General features: G+C 46.5%; 1 protein-coding gene across 1 annotated transcript in view; it reads left to right on the plus strand.

The window, feature by feature from the left end:
• Positions 1–13,692, plus strand: part of LOC115078196 (misshapen-like kinase 1) — a 1,532,819-nt gene that overhangs the window by 586,239 nt on the left and 932,888 nt on the right.

Genomic DNA, 13,692 nt, shown 5'->3' on the forward strand with positions numbered 1-13,692 from the left:
TGTAGGCGCCCCTGTATCCGAGGCCTTATTGGCCGTCTGCTTAAGCCATAAACTAATGTCCTAGTTCACCAGGACATGAACCATTTCTCTTCCATTTTGCTCCGGAAGTATTCATCATAATTGAGCCATGCACAACCATCATACTCTGTCTGCTCAATAATAGTAGCTGCATAGCTCAACACGGGAACATACTGTGCAGGGTCTTCCTGGCCTATGACACTTATTCTCAAAAATACCCTTGTCCAATTAATGATATTCCTAGAGAACTTCCTATTAGGGCCGGTTAGGTCACTCCCTCTTTTGTTCCTCTTTTTTTCCCGCTCCTCCTCCTCCTCCTCCTTGCCATGATTTTGAAAATATCAATATAGGTACACTTTCTGATGTTCTTACGAAGTGCCATGGGTACCCTCCCCCAATTGAGATAGGGTAGGGAACACCTGGGGACCCCTGGATGCCTCTGCCTACTCGGGCAAGCTTCAGGGGAGCTCTCAGAATCTGATGAATCAGAAGTGCTACCCAAACTAGAGACTGACATGTTCTAGTGCTTCACCTTCCCTTTTGGTCTACCTAATTTTGCTGGTGCCACCTCTGGACCAGAACAGACCATGTTGCCTGTTCCCTTGGAAGACTCACCTATTATAGTTCCAATGCCCGGGTCATCTGCAGAGCCTGCTGATGCGATTCGTGGTTCCACCCTTCCTACTTCTGGCGATTGTACCATGTCTCCAAGATCTAACACTGAAGACCCTGCGAGCTGAGGTGCGTACTGGCCGGTGTATCCAGTGAGTGAGCTGCTGGCTGAAGATGTCTCTGGATGTGATCCCATACTTGAAACTGTTCCATGAGTTGTGCTCTGCAGAATAGCACCATGAGCCCAAGCAGCAGGTGTGGAGCATGGTAGGGACTAGTTGAATACCCAAGGTACGTTGAGGGATCCCATTGAGGCATGGCCATGGCCTTAGATGCCTTGCTGGAAAGACTGCCTGAACTAGAACCCCAGGTCCAGGCTGCTTGTGGCATCTGCTGCATGTGTGGGGTATAAGGCCAGCCTGAATCAGGTGCCCATTAAGGACCATGAAAGAAGGCATTACTGTTCAGCCCTGCCCAATCCTACCACACTGCCGACCTGACAATGAGGGGTTGACCCTGCATGCAAAAGATTCTGACTGCTTGTTGGGCTCCAAGTTGACCTGAGTCTGCGTAGATTGTGCCTGCAGTGCATGCTTGGTGTTCTGTGCTTCCTGCTCTTGTTCCGAATTGCCTGAAAGTGTTGCTGTAGGAGCCACTCCGGTAGTGTGACCTCTTCACTTCTTTCCTTTTAATTGGCTCTCCCTTCCAGCGGCCCATTCCTGACTGTAAGGAGTCATTAAAGTATGCCGGAATGCAGACTGTGATCCTGTGCTGAGTCAGCCATAATGGTGGCTTTTTTCCCACCAGCGGAGCTCTTTGCAAGTATTCTACTCTTTGCCGGCCAGCCCTGCCAACTCTGCTTGTCCAACCTGCATGTGTGCCTCTCTGATCGCCTAGCCTCATTGATGGCTTTGATTGCTCGCCCGTGCTCACTTCTCTGATCGTCTGTCCCCCACCGACTGCTTTGATCGCTTGCTTGCCTGTCCTCAATGTTCTGATCCCCTTCATGATCCCCTCTGCCGAATTCTGCAGCTCCACTAAACAGATGGCAGCCACACCAGTCTGATCACTCAGAGAAGCACCGTTCCTTCTCCGGTTCGGCCTTTGTTGTGATGGTGCTCCCCTTCCATTGGAAGCAACCCATAAGATTTGGCTGTATCCTGAACATGAATTGAAAAGCATGCTGTCATCCAACATGCTGCCACCAGAGATAATGTAAAACAAAAAGGGTAGCAGGTTTAAAAGATCTGTGGTGATGTCATAGCCAGCCGACTGCTCCCTTTCCCATACACCGACGTCACTTGGTCGCCGGTCCCACAGACCAGGAGGGGAGGATGGGAATACCAGAAAGTGAGTCACTAAGGGGAGGTGGAAGGGTGAACCCATGTCACCATTAAAGGAGGGCTGCCGGGCAGATTACATGTACCCTCCTATTTCTCATAAATTTTGAAAACAGACTTAGCTCCAATTCAGTAGATTCAGTTCATAGGAGCCTATATAGACTCTATACAATAGAGTGTATCTTCCACCAAAGAGAGCAGCTATACTTCAGTTAATTAAGGATCTCCTTCTGTACCTTTGTCTCAGCTTCACATCCGCTGCTTACAGTGGGGTCTCAGCAGTTAGTGGACTCAATCTTTCCACGTTCAATTGACCCAACACTTCCACACCATCATTCTCCTGTTGGAAATAATGAAATGAGAGTTCTGCTGGTGTCTACAACCGCATAAACTCACAGAGGACATGTCCCTTCGTCATTCACTCCATCAGGTTATGCTAGTAATGGATGCCTCAGCGTCCAGCTGGGGAGCTCACACCGGGTCCTGCCAGATGCAGAGCACCTGGTCCATATTGGAACATTGCCTACATATAAATCTCAAGCTTTGAGCAATCCGGAACTAGGAGCAATCTTCTTCAGGGCCTGAGCATCCTGATCCAAATGAACAACCAGGTCACCATGTTCTATTCAACAAGCAGGGAGGCATGGGCTTCTGGAGCCTCTGTTGGGAAGTGATGCAAAGTTTGGCAGTGGGTGAAAGACCATCACACCCACCTTCAGGCTACCTACCTGACAGAGATTGCCAACTCCCTAGTGGACTGACTGAGCAGAGTGTTTTGTCCGCACAAGCAGCCTCTTGTTTGCTCAGTCGCAGAGGATATATTTTAGTTATGAGGTCTCCCCTTAATTGACATTTTTGTAACGGAATACAATTAGAAACATAAGAACATAAGTTGCCGTATTGGGTCAGACCAAGGGTCCATAAAGCCCAGCATCCTGTTTCCAACAGTGGCAGGTTCAGGTTACAAGTACCTGGCAAGTACCCAAACATTAAATATATCCCATGCTACTAATGCCAATAATAGCAGTGGCTATTCCCTATCAAGTTGATAATAGCAGTTAATGGACTTCTCCTCCAAGAACACTTATCCAAACCTTTTTTAAACTTATCTACATTAACTTCACTAACCACGTCCTCAGGCAACAAATTCCAGAGCTTAATTGTGCCTCGAGTGAAAGAATTTTCTCTGATTTGTTTTACATGTGCTACTTACTAACTTAATGGAGTCCTTCTATTATCCGAAAGAGTAAATAACCAATTTACATTTATCCATTCTAGACCTCACATTTTTTTATAAACCTCTTTCCTATTCCCACTCAGGTGTCTTCTCCATGCTGAACAGACCTAACCTCTTTAGCCTTCCCTTATAGGGGAGCCTTCCATCCCCTTTATCATTTTGCTTGCCCTTCTGTGTACCTTCTCTAGTGCAACTATATCTTTTTTGAAATATGGCAACTGCATACAGTACTCAAGGTGTGATGTCACCATGGTGCGATACAGTGGCATTATGACCTTTTCCATTTTATTCACTATTTCCTATACTTACCCGGATCAGTCCAGACTCCTGGGTTTATTCATCCCTGCCAGCAGATGGAGACAGAGAAAAGCCTCGCTGACACTGCTTGAAAAGCCCTGGTGCCACCTGCAGTAGCTCAGTATTTTTCTGTCTCCAGCAGATGGCTGGTGCATAAACCTGCAGTCTTTTTTCTTTACTCTTGCTGTTAGGTTTTTTCTCTTTTTCGGTGAGCCTTCCTCCCTTGTGGAACCATTCCTTGTTCGGTTGAGGTGGACCAGTTAAGGTCCAATTTGGTGCCGTGGGGTGTACATCTGGTGGTCCAGATCCCTAGCCTCACAAGGCCGATCGTGCAGCTTCCAGCTCTTCTTCTTTTTCTTTTCAGGGGATTTCCTCCTCATTCAGAAAGCTTATTTGCGCTGGACAGCTCTTTTCAGCTTAGGAGGAAATCTTCCTGTCACTGTTTAAGTTGTTAAAGTTTAAAAAAAAAAGTTTCTTCAGAGGAAGAGGAAGTTGCCTAAAGGGTAAGGCTCTGAGGCGACTCCCCCCCCCCCCCCCCGCCGCGGGTCACGCCAGTTTTTTGTTGTTTTTTTTTGGCGATTGTTTTTGATTTTGTTTTTAGTTTCTTGTACTTTTTGAATTTACTGGCATGGTTTGCGGCTTGGCTTGTCACGTGTGTGGAGCGGTCCCAGCCGCGGCTCAGTCGGTCAGGGCTCTGATTGGGGTGTATTTCGGGGGGGGAGGGCCCTCACTCCTCCTGGGGGTTTCTAAATGCCGGCGGTTGTATAAGCGCACAGCTGCTGCAGTCGGGCCATTTTTTCAACCTTCCGAGGACCCCGGAGCTGCCGGCTCCCTCGAGGCGGGAGTAGCGGCCAGTTTGGCCCCGGATTCGCGTGCGCCACCATCTTTGGAGGGGGAGGGAGATCTTCCACCTCTCCCCAGTTCATTCCAGACCCCATGATGCGCAGGGGCTCTCCGGAGGGGCAAGACATCCAGGTCCTTTACCTCAGGGACCTGGGGGAGACCAGATCCTCATTTTGCCTCCGGGATCGTGTCCTTTTTCACCTGATTTTATTCTTCTGCTGCACCAGGCTTATCTGGCGCAGCAGGATGGTTTAGGTAAGTCACCTTGGCCTCTGGCTCCTCAGGGTCCAGGTCTACGGCCTCCGGGTTCCAATACAGGGTATATGTGGCCGCGGAACTCGGGCATCCTGAGGGTGCCCAGCTCTGGGGGGGCCAACAGGGGGCTCACAGGTCCCGGCCCCTCCGGCAGGCGCAGCGCCGGGCTCATCAGCACAGGATCTGGCTTCTCTGGACCCGGATCAAGGTGATGACATAGGAATGCCATCGGTGGCAGAAGGGGATGATCTCAAGATTCTCCAGTTGTTCCAGAGGGAGGATTTGGTACCTCTGCTTCCGCAGGTCCTTGAGGAGCTGGGTTTAAAACTTTCTCTGGAGTTTCCAGAATTGGATGGTGTGGACCCTGTTCTGGACAGACTTCGGGCTCCTCCTTCCACCTTCCCGTATCATAGGTCGGTGCGGCAGTTGATCATGAGTGGGATTCCCCGGACTCCGGTTCGAGGGTAGATAGGGCTATGGCCAAGTTCTAGCCCTTGCCAGAACAGACCTTGGAGCTTTTTGCACTTCCGCAGGTTGATGTGGCGGTTTCTGCAGTCACTAAAAAGACTACAATTCCGGTGGCGGGGGCCGCAGCCCTCAAGAATGTCCAGGATCAGAAGAGGGTTTTTGAGAGTGCGGCTTTGGGCCACCGTTTGCTCAGGCTTTATGCAGAGAGCATGTCTGAGATGGATGCAGAATTTTCAGGATGCACCTCCTGGTTCAGACACATCGGATGCAGATCGCGTGGAGGCGTCAGTAACCGAGGTGATGTTTATAACGTGCCGCGGTATATTTATTTATTTATTTATTTATTTAATAACTTTTTTATACCGGCATTCGTAGGACACATCATGTCGGTTTACAAAAAACTGAGAAGGAAAGGAAATTACAATGAACAGGGGAGGGGGTAACTGGGTGAGTACACAAGTAAAAGAGAGGATATTTAACAAGCAGCGATACAACTATTTGCATTCGGTTAGGGTTATATATGCAAATGAACTAATATACAATGTTACATGGCATGTGCACTTGACACATTTCGCATGTGGAACTTGATTACAGTAGCGCGGGGCTTGTGCACTTGATACACAGTGACGGTTACAGAGGGGGGGGGGGGGGGGGGGGGGGAAGGTTGCAGGGGAGGGGGGGGGGGGGGGGGGGGGAAGTTCTGGGGTGGTTGAAAAGTATCAGGTAAGGGTATAGGCTAGGTTGGGATTAAGGTGAATAATGGGTAAACATCGGCTAGGATTGGGTGGAATTAGGGTATGCTTGTTTAAAGAGCCAGGTCTTGATTCCTTTTTTGAAATGGCTCAGGGATGGTTCTAAGCGGAGTGTGACGGGTAGGGAATTCCAGAGGGTAGGGCCCGCAATGGAGAAGGCTCTATCCCTAGTGGTGGTGAGGTGTCCAATTTTAAGTGAGGGAGTTTGGAGAGTGCCAGCAAGGGAGTTTCTGGTGGGGCGGTTAGATTGACGGAATTGTGGCATGTCTTCAAGCCAGGGTGAATTGTTGTTGTGTAGTGTGTTGTGGAGGATGGTAAGTGTTTTATATTGGGAACGGAAGGTGATGGGGAGCCAATGGAGGTCTTGGAGTATGGGAGTGATGTGGTCAGTTTTTCTGGTGTTTGTTAAGATTCTTGCCATGGCATTTTGGAGAATTTGGAGTGGTTTAATGGTAGAGGCAGGGAGTCCTAAGAGGAGGGAGTTGCAATAGTCGAGTTTGGTAAGTATGGTGGTTTGCATAACTGTGCGGAAGTCATGGGCGTGGAGAAGGGGCTTAAGTTTTTTGAGGATTTGTAGTTTGTAGAAGCCTCCTTTTAGGAGTGATTTAATGTGGGATTTGAAGCAGAGTTGATTGTCTAGGCTTACTCCTAAATCTCTGACACAGGGCGGTAGTGTGTGATATTGTGAGGCGTCGAGGGTCATTTGGTGGATTGAGTTGAGGGGTTGGTTAGCTAGGATGAGGATTTCAGTTTTCGATGTGTTAAGTGCTAGATGGAGATTGGAGAGGAGAGAGTTAATGGATGTCAAGCATGTTTCCATGCTTGACATCCATTATATAAAAAAAAGTCTAAATAAATAAAATAAATAAATAAATAAAAATGTGACAGAATCGCTGTATGACTTGGTGCATTTGCTGTCGCGCGTTTTGAGTTCGGCGGTCGCAGCCAGACATTTACTTTGGCTCCATCACTGGTCTGCGGATGTGTTCTCTAAGGCCCAGTTAGGTTCCTTGCCTTTCAAGGGTTGTCTCTTGTTTGGAGAGCAGCTAGAACAGCTCATCAAGCAATTGACTGAGACGAAGGTGCACAAGCTGCCGATGGACATGCCAAGGAATCGCCAGGCATTTCAATCCTGGTCCCTCTTCAGGGACAGCAGTCAGTCTCATCCTTCTAGAGGTCCTGTAGGGTCGCAGTCACCAAAGCCTTTTCAGTGGTGGGGCTCGAATTGGGGTCAGTCCTTTCACGGCATGCGATGATCTTTTAGAGCTCCCTCAGTGGGGGTAGCAGCAGCAGTCTTCCCAATGAAGCGAGGCTGGTTCACTCCACCGTTCCCTATATAGGGGGCCGGTTGGCAGATTTTTATGGGGAGTGGACCAAAATCACACAGGATCATTGGGTCCTCTCAGTGATGAGACAGTTGCGCTTTAGAGTTTGCACATCCCGTTCGCAACCTTTTCTTAGTCTCCCCTTGCGGGTTCTCAGTAAAGTGCCGTGCGGTTCAGGAGACATTGCGCGGTTTGGGAGCGATGGCCCCGGTACCGCGAACGGGGCAGGGGTCGTTACTCCATCTATTTCGTTGTCCCGAAAAAGGAGGGAACATTTAGACCCATTCTGGACCTTAAATCGGTCAACATGTCCTTAAAGATTCCACGGTTTTGAATGGAGATGCTACAGTCAGTAATTGCGCCAGTCCGCGCTCAGGAGATTTTGGCCTGCCTGGATCTGATGGAGGTGTACTTGCATATCCCTATTCGTCCAGAGCATCAGCGGTTTCTGTGGTTCGCAGTGTTGGGTCAACATTTCCAATTCCCTCGGTCTAGCAACGGTTCCTTGCAAGTTTACCAAGGTGATGGTGGTGGTGGCGGCAACTCTCCGGCACAAAGGGTTGTTGGTGCACCCTTATATCGATGATTGGCTAATTCGAGAGAAGTCATTAGATGGCTGCCATCAGTCAATTCAGAAAGTTGTTCGCCTATTGGAGTCTCTCGCCTGGGTGGTCAACCGGATGAAGAGTCACTTGGAGCCGTCCCAGGAGCTAGAATACCTCTGAGCTCATTTCGACATGAGACAAGGCAGGGTATTTCTCACTCAGGAGAGGATACTCAAACTACAGTCACAAGTTTGACGCTTGTTGGCATTGAAGATACCCCGAGCCTGGGACTTTTTACAGGTTCTGAGTTTCATGGCCTCAACCCTGGAGTTGGTACTGTGGGCCTTCACGTATAGTCATCCACTTTACTGGTTTTGCTGGATGCATCGGCATGGAACAGCCTATTGTGGTGGCTACAGTCTTCCAATCTGCAGCGTGGAGTCAGTCTCGAAGTTATGGAGTGGGCGGCTCTCACTCCCGATGCCAGTTTCTCTGGTTGGGGAGCGGTCTGTGAGTGACAGTCGGCCCAGGGCTCTAGGTCGGCAGTGGAAGCCTCGTGGCCAATCAGTCGGTTGGAGACCAGGCAGTGTGGCTAGCACTTCAAACCTTTCTCCCCCTCGTTTGGGGTCGTTCGGTCAGGGTTCTGTCAGACACCGCCACAACGGTTGCTTACATCAACCGTCAGGGTGGGACCAAGAGCCAGGGGGTGGCACTGGAAGCTCAGGAGTTGTTTCAATGGGCGGAATGGTACTTGGTTCAGCTAGCGGCTTCTCATCTCGCAGGTGTTGACAACGTTCAGGCCGATTTCCTCAGTCAGATCTTTGATCCAGGCGAGTGGGAGCTGGCGGAGTCCGCGATGCGGCTCATCCAGAGAAGGTGGGGACATCACGTCGATTTGATGGCAACTCGGCTCAATGCGAAAGCTCCTCGGTTTTTCAGTCACAGGAGAGAGTACGGGACCGAGGGAGTCGACCCTCTAGTAGTGCCTTGGCCACAGGAAATCTTGTTTTATGTTTTTCCGCCGTGGCCTCTGATGGGCAAAGTATTGCGCCGAATAGAGAGGCACCCCGGGAAGGTGATCCTAGTGGCTCCAGAATGGCCACGTCAACCATGGTTCGCAGATCTAGTCAATCTAGCGGTGGATGGTCCATTGTGCCTGAGTCATCTTCCGCAACTTCTCCGTCAAGGTCCTGTATTTTCCGACCAGGCAGATCGCTTTTGTCTAGCGGCTTGGCTTTTGAGAGGCGACGCTTGAAGTGGAGAGGATATCCAGAACCGGTGATCACTACGCTTTTACAGGCTAGGTGGCAGTCTACTTCCCTCTCATATGTTCGAGTCTGGAAAGTGTTTGAAGCTTGGTGTACCATGGATCATTAAAACCTTTCAAGTATCTGAAAGTCTGTATCATATCACCCCTGCTCCTCCTCTCCTCCAGGGTGTACATATTTAGGTTCTTCAATCTCTCCTCATAAGTCATTTTTTGAAGACTTTCCACCTTTTTGGTCGCCTTTCTCTGGACTGCCTCCATCCTGTCTTGTCCCTTTGGAGATACGGTCTCCAGAACTGAACACAGTACTCCCCTGTACAAGGGGATCATCACTTCCTTTATCTTACTTAGATATTCCTCTCTCTATGCAGCCCAGTGTTCTTCTGGCTTTAGCTATCGCCTTGTCATATTGCGTCGCTGACTTCAGATCGTTAGACACTATCACCCCAAGGTCTCTCTCCTGCTCCGTGCACATCAGCCCTTCACCCCCTATCAAATACAGTTATTTTGGATTTCCACACCCCATATGCATGACTCTACACTTCTTGGCATTGAATCTCAGCTGCCATATCTTCGACCACTCCTCCAGCTTCCTTAAATCCCGTCTCATTCTCTCCACTCCTTCCGGCGTGTCCACTCTGTTGTAGAACTTAGTATCATCCGCAAAAGGACAAACCTTACCTTCTATCCCGTCCGCAATGTCGCTCACAAGGATATTGAACAGGACCAGTCCCAACACCGATCCTTGCGGCACTCCACTTAACACTGCTCTCTCTTCAGAGTAGGTTCCATTTACCATCAACCATTGTCTTCTGTCCGTCAATCATGCAATCCAGGCCATCGCCTTGGCACTCACTCCCAAGCTTCTCATTTTATTCACAAGCCTCCTGTGCGGGACCGTATCAAAAGCTTTGCTAAAATCCAAGTAGATGACATTGAGCGCTCTTCCTCAATCTAATTCCTTAGTCACCCAATCAAAAAGGTTAATCAGATTTGTCTGGAAGGACCTTCCCCTGGAGAATCCATGCTGCCTCTAGTCCAGCAATTCTTCTGACTGTAGATAGTTCACTATTCTTTCATTCAGCAGTGACTCCATTACCTTTCCTACCACCGAGATGAGGCTAACAGGCCTGTAGTTTCCAGTTTCCTCTCTGTTCCCACTCTTGTAAAGCAGGACCACCACCTCTCTTCTCCAATCCCTCGGCACCACTCCCGTTTCTAGGGATCTATTGAACAGGTCACGCAGTGGACCCGCCAGCACATCTATGAACTCCCTCAGTATCCTGGGATGAACCTCTTCAGACCCCATGGCTTTGTCCACTTCTTTTTTTCCTAGCTCTTCCCATACATTCTCTTCTGTAAATGGAGTTACATCTACTCCATTCCCCTCTAGTTTCTTGTTAACTAGCAACGGTCCTTCTCCAGGGTCCTCTTTAGTGAAAACTGAACTGAAGTATTTGTTTAATATTTCTGCTGTTTCTTCATCTCTCTGCACACATTGACCCTTTTCACCTTTCAATTTTACTATACCACTTTGAACTTTTCGCCTTTCTCTGATGTATCTGAAAAATGTTTTGACTCTTTGGCAATCCTTTCTTCCGCCTGACTTTTTGCTGTCTTGATTACTTTCTTCGTCTCCCTCAGTTCCACCAGATATTCTTCCTTGTGTTCCTTCCTTTGGGATCCTTTATATTTCTTGAACGCTGTTCTTTTAGCTTTTATTTTGTCAGCCACCTCCTTTGAGGTCCAGATAGGTTTAATTTTTCTTTTGCTTTTCTAACATATAGTTTAATTGCCTTGGCAATTGCTCCTTTTAGTTTGGTCCATAGTTGTTCCACATCTCTCTTGTTCTCCCAGCCTTCTAATTCTTCCTGCAGGTACTTCCCCATTTCATTAAAGTCTGTATTTTTGAACTGCAAAACTCGAGTTTTCGTGGTTATTCTCAATATCCTATTTGTGATATGAAACCATACCGTTTGATGATCACTGGTGCTGAGGTGGGCATCCACCTGGACATTAGAGACATTATCTCCATTAGTGAGCACTAAATTGAGTAGAGCTCCCTCCCTCCCTCCCTTTTGGGTTCCATTACCATTTCTCTACTATTGTTTTTAGGTCGGCCCATAGTGCTTCTTCTTTGCCCCATCTTCCTTGCAGCTCAGATGCTTAGATATTGGTTCTATACTCAAAAATAGGACCCAAAGAAATCGCAAGAAAAAATCAATATGAATATATATAAAACTTGCTAGGTACAATTTCTCTGTTAATGAAAGAGTCAACCTTCATACAATACCAAAAATGGTTATCGTGCTGATAAGCTCTTATGATTCTAGAGCTTTGTAAATCATTAGGTGACTATGTATTGTGCTGTTTAAGTCCAGGAAGATTAATCCTTAGAACTAGTACTCTAGATATTGTTTGACATAAAAAGCCACTCCTTCCCCTTTCCTGTCCTCTCTATTCTTCCTTAACAAGTTATTGCCCGGTATTGCCATATCCCAATCATGAGATTCCATGAACCACGTCTCCGTGACAGCAACAATGTCCAAGTCCACCTCTACCATTAGGGCTTGCAGATCTGAGATTTTATTGCCCATACTACGAACATCTATGCTCATAGCTTTCCAGCTTTTCTCGTTTAGGTTACTGCTTTTCTTGGACTCCTTCTGTGACTTATTTAGTTGTTTTGTTCACCCTTTTCCATTGCATTTGTATTTGGGGGGTGACATTCTAATTTCTTTCTGCCACCCCCGGCATCTAGTTTAAATGCCTTATCACATAGGATTTGAATTTATCTCTTAGGATCCTTTTTCCTGCCACAAACAGATGTAAGCCATCTTTGACAAAGAGCTTTTTACTGTTCCATACACGGCCCCAGCCCCCAATAAATCCAAAACTTTGTTCCTTACACCAGGATTTGAGCCATACATTGAAGTTATTAATATGGCTACTCCTTCCCCTTTCCATGAACAGATAACACTTCTGAAAAGGCAATGGTTGTCGCCATGTGACTAAACTTCTCTGCTAGAGATTGGAAATCTCTCTGTACCGCTTGGATGCTGTTTCTAGCAAGGTCGTTGGTTCCCAGATGGATGATAATATCAACTTTAGAGTCTTTGCTTTCTTCTTTGATCATTTTGACTTTTTGAATAGCATTTCTGCTGGCCGATGATCCTGGGAGGCTTTTAACTGCAGTGTTTCCCTCGCTAAGAGTTCCCAGATTAGTGCCTCTGATGACAGTCACCCAGCACAATGAGCTTTTTCCTTTGGTTACTGATTATATTATTTAATTTCTATATGCATTGGGTTTCTTCTTTCTTTTCAGATAACAGTTCAATCTCTTTTGCAAGAGCTTCTTCAATATCTACTCAGCATCATTGCTGAGCCTCCCATCTATTTGTCTGCTATTATCAAAATAGGCTGGGTACCTTGGTGACCAAATGCACCTTATCCAACTGGATAACAGCTTGTATCCGACACTGTTATACTGCAGAGGTCTTGACCTTATTAATCCATTCAAAGCTCATTAAGTGAGAGCTATGGCTTCTTCCATTGCTTATTTAAAGAACGTTCCTCTGGAGGATATCTGCAAAACTGCCATGTGATTGTCTGCTCACACGTTCACTTCACTAACTGGACACTAATTCGGACAGATTTTCAAAGGCTGACAGTTTTGGACAGGCAGTGTTGCAGAATGTAGTCTCAACATAGACCACTCTCCACAGTGGAATCTTTAAGAAGCTACACCTCTAAAACTCTCAGTTTGGGACTTCATACATGTAATGGCTAATTCATCTTGTTTATTAATGAAATAAGCAAGTATGTTTACCATAAATAATGTTTTCTTTAGATAGCAGGATGACTTAACTATGCAGTGCCTGCCCTCCTCCCTGGAGCATCGACTACCTAGCTTGTTAGCTCTGTAACTGACTGAAGAGTCTCATGAGGTAACAACCATATGGGAACTCCTGCATATGCTCAGTAGAGCACAAATCTCTACTAGCTTGAAGAGACAAGGCTGTTTGCTGCCACTGGATAAAGTTACACACATATAATGGTTAATTCATCCTGTTATCTATAGAAAACACTATTTACAAGTAAGCAAATTATCTGCTATACTACATTTAGGAAACAATGTAAAACTTTTTTTTAATTTTGTACCGCTTTGAAATGCCTGTGTTATTTGGTCTATTTTTGTTATGTAATTAGATTGTATTTCTGTTTTATTGCATATTGTCTTGTAATCCAATGAAAAAGAGGTAGCGTATAAATGCAAAAATATGTTTTTTGTTTTTTTTAAAGGATGGCCTAAGATGGGTAGCCCATTTGTATGAAGGAAATATTAAAAGCTCTTTTCAATCAGATGGCAAGCTTTTAATTTACTAAAACTGGAAGTGAAGGAGAAGGTAGTTTAAATGCATGGTCATTTCACCAGTGAGTTAACATTGAAGTCCAGAATTTTATATTAGCATTTGTCTCAATTTGAGCAAAGATCTAAAGAAGGTAGAGGAAAACATTTTTTTCTTTTAAAATATACAGCCTGTTTATTAAATATATGTTTTCCTGTCTGCTTTAATTCTATTATTGTGTATAAACAGGGACATTCTCTGTGTTATATAAACTACTGATGAAATTTCTGATGTAAATATTAGTTGTACAAGACTGGGTATAAATAAATTTTAAAAAAAAGATACCTGCTGATAACCTGTAAGCATTTCTCTTTCTTCTCTCAG

This window comes from Rhinatrema bivittatum, chromosome 16 (assembly GCF_901001135.1).
Source record: "Rhinatrema bivittatum chromosome 16, aRhiBiv1.1, whole genome shotgun sequence".
NCBI classification, from domain to species: Eukaryota; Metazoa; Chordata; class Amphibia; order Gymnophiona; family Rhinatrematidae; genus Rhinatrema; species Rhinatrema bivittatum.